The 3,476-nt window shown below is 48.8% G+C and overlaps 1 protein-coding gene across 1 annotated transcript in view; it reads left to right on the top strand.

Moving 5' to 3' along the window:
• The first annotated feature begins 102 nt into the window (after window positions 1-102).
• The window catches only part of CUNH4orf47 (chromosome unknown C4orf47 homolog), a 26,666-nt gene continuing 23,292 nt past the window's right edge, over window positions 103-3,476 (top strand). The window contains exon 1 of the mRNA XM_013008046.2: window positions 103-160. The gene's annotated coding sequence lies outside the window, so the exon portion shown is untranslated. The remainder of the gene's footprint in view (window positions 161-3,476) is intronic.

Below are 3,476 nucleotides of genomic sequence, written 5' to 3'. Positions count from 1 at the left end.
GGCGGAACGCTCGCCGAGGAGCTTCCAAGCGTGGCCGTCCGGCCGCGCGCGCTCGCGCGGAGAACCCTTCCCCGCCGCCGTGCCGCCCCTGCGCCGACGGAATCCGGACGGAGCCGGGACGGTCCGACCCCGCTTGTCGGATCGGGTGCCTTTCTGAGAGGTGAACTGACCCTCGTGTCCGCTAGGTGATGCTTTCTTAGGTGCTCGGGACTCCGAGCCTCCGTGTCCCTCGTGAGAAAGAATCCCTTCCTGAGACGTAACTTCTTACCACAAGAGAATAATTTGCCTCGTGGGAAATAATTGGCTTCATCACGTAAACCAGAAGTGTCCCGCCCATCCGTGGCCTCACGCAGCACTTTCCCTTCTTACCGTTCGAAGACGACCTGGCAGGTTGCAAGGGCACGGTTATAGGTCACGTAGCTTCTTATCTCTGAGTCAGACTCAGTGTGTGAGTTCCCTGTGAGCAGGGACTCCGCCTTTAACAGCCATAGACACGTTTTCTTAGCTTCTCCTAGTGGGCATGGGGCGGTGGCGAGGTTTGCAAAGTTGATGCTAAATAAATGAGTGACTGAGTTTTAAATGGTGTTCAAGAGGAGTTCAGTCATGGAAAAATCCAAGGCTTGAACTTCTTTCCACGCCCGAGGCTCGCTTAACTGAGCGTCAGATGCCGCGCATGCGCACTGAGGATACCACGGGAAAGAACCAACCTCAAAGTACAGTTCTAGTCTTCGTTGAGCCTTCAAGTTAAGTGGGCAAAACAAATGTTCAGCAAAGGGTTGCTATATAATGAATGTAAAAACAAACAAAAAACATTGATGAGGCTTGAAAGAAGCAGTCCATGCCATTATAATCTAAAAACCCATTCCCATCATTTCCCATCACTAAACAAGAGTCTAACTGCCCTAAGGGCCGGGATGTTAGAGAGGCAGCCTGCCCAGTCTTTCTCCCACAGAATGCCATGTGAGTTCCAACCACCGCAGAGTGCTCAGCCATGGGGTTCCCGGGCCCTTTGCCGTGAGGATAAAGTGAGTGTGCTGCTGAGCCAGGTGAAGGAGAAAGGTTGTGGGGAAGGAAGAGGTGGGCACCGTGGGGTTCTTGACTAATATGAAACATGTACAATGGACTGGTGGCTAGAGAGAGCTGGATCTGAGAACCGAATGAAGATAGATGCAGCCAGGGTCCAAGGGAGGGAATATGTAGGATGGTAGCTGATTACGTTCTAGATACTTTCACTTCACCAGATGAGGCTGGCCATCTGGTTGTTAGGTACCATCAGGTCGGTTCTGACCCATAGCGACCTTCTGCACAACAGAATGAAACATCATCTGCTCCTGCTTGGCCCTGTGCTATTGTCACCACTGTTACTGTGCTGGAGCCCATTGTTGCAGCCATAGTGTCCGTCCATCTCCTTGCGGGCCTTCTTCTTTTGCTGCCCCTGAACCCAACATGATGTCCTTCTCCAGGGACTGGTCTCTCCTGTCCAAAGTATGCAAGACGAAGTCTTGCCATCCCTGCCTCTAAGGCACACTCAGGCCGTACTTGGTCCAAGACAAGTCAGCTTGTCCTTTTAGCAGTCCATGATCTTTTCAGTATTCTTCTCCAGCACCACACTTCAATAGCTGACTATAGTGAAAGAAAATTACCTGAAATGGTTCTTCATGCATTTGTAATTCCCGAAGAATGATGGAGTAGGACTGGAAAGTGTTAGGGGTTTTCGAGGTGGTCTCCCCTCATAGCGACCCTCTTACAACAGAATGCAACATGGCTTAGTTCTGCGCCATCCTACATCTGTTGTGTTTGAGCGCATTGCTCCGGTCACTGTGTCAATGCATCTCATTGAAAATCTTCCCCTTTTTTCACTGCTCTACTTTACCAAGCGTGATCTCCTCCAGGGATGCTCCCTTCTGACAGCATGTCTAAAATACACGAGACAAAGTTTCTCCATTCTCGCTTCTAAGGAGCATTCTGGCTGTAATTCATTTGGTCTTTTGGCAGTCTGTGGTACGTTCAGCATTTCACCAGCACCATAGGGTGCTGAAACACTGTTAGAGGAGATTGGTCAGTTTTTCCACTCCACTGAGTGTAGTAGTGAGCCATCTCAGAAGCAGGAAGGAGTCCCATGACCGTTAAGAAAGAAGAACAGAATTTGTGGGATAGCCCTACCGTTGATTCCATCAAGGGAATTTGTGTGATAGCCCTAGCTGAAGTGGCCGAGGCAGCCGAGGCACCAGAGGCTCAGGCACTGAGACCATGAGACAGGGGAGCCATGCTGAGAGAGGCAGAGCAGCAGGTAGGAAGGTTTCCTGGCCTATGGAAGCAGAGGCCAAGGCACCACATGACTGAGAGGCCAGGGACCAGAGAGACACGTCTGCTAGCGTGACTGAGAAGAGGCACTTCAGACAAAAGAACTGCATCCTTAACATTTTGTAACCTTTTAGGGTCCATGGTAAATCCCATAATGAATATTATTTGTGAGTTCTCTATGGCCATTACAACACATTGTTGAGCCCAGCAGAGTAGTGTGGGATGGATACTTGCTGTTAGAATAGGGTGAAGAAAGAGGATGGGGAATGGGGTAGGGGGGATGCGGGGAGGAGAGGAGGGGTGGTAATGTTTGACCTCTGTCTTGTGGCAATCACCATGGGTTGATGTAGAGTTGGATTCTCCTTTGTGTAGCCACAGGAGGTCAGACTTGGCTCCTGTGCCATTTCTTCATGGACCTTGTGAATCTTTGAAAGAGTTTTAGCCTCCACGAACAAGAAGTTCTTGTTGAATGACGGGGAGTAGAGTTTTTGAAGTATGGCATAACTTGAAGTCCTCCCTTGGCACTGAGTCCATTCAGACTCATAAGGATCCTATGTAGTGTTTCCTACATCGGCTTTTGGGAGAAAAATGAGGCTTTCTACTCCCCTAAAGATTTATAATCTTAGAAACCCAAAAGGGCAGCTTTATGCTATCCTATAGGGTAGGATAGATAGATAGTATCTGCCCCCGAGCCATGGTATTTTTCACTGTCTCGTATGCATGTGAAAGTTGGACATTGAATAAGGAAGACTGAAGAAGAATCCATGCATTGGAATTGTGCTGCTGGAGAAGAATATGGAAAGCTGAAAGGACTGCTGAAAAGACAAACCGATCTAGAGTGGAAGAAGTACAGCCCGAGGATAGCAGCGACTTCATCTTACTTACTGTGCATACACTGGTAGGAGAGCAGACCCTGGAGAGTGACAGCATGTTTGGTAAGGCAGAGAGGCAGCGAAAGAGGAAGGCCCTCAGGAGATGGATTGACTGCCTGCAACCACGGCCTCAAAGGTGGAATAATTGTGAGGATGGCGCAGGACTGGGCAGTGTTTCACCCTTTACAAATCGAAATAGCTTTGTGTTATTGTGATACTTCACCGTTGAAGTAGTTCCTTTCAAAAAAAAATTCAGGGTTTTTTTCCCCCTGCCTTTTTTTTTTTTTTTTTTAACATTTT

Source organism: Echinops telfairi, unplaced genomic scaffold, assembly GCF_000313985.2.
Source record: "Echinops telfairi isolate 266 unplaced genomic scaffold, ASM31398v2 ScPeMD7_9;HRSCAF=40, whole genome shotgun sequence".
Classification (NCBI taxonomy): domain Eukaryota; kingdom Metazoa; phylum Chordata; class Mammalia; order Afrosoricida; family Tenrecidae; genus Echinops; species Echinops telfairi.
The sequence above is the reverse complement of the archived record's forward strand: the minus strand, read 5'-3'. Positions and strand labels throughout refer to the sequence as shown.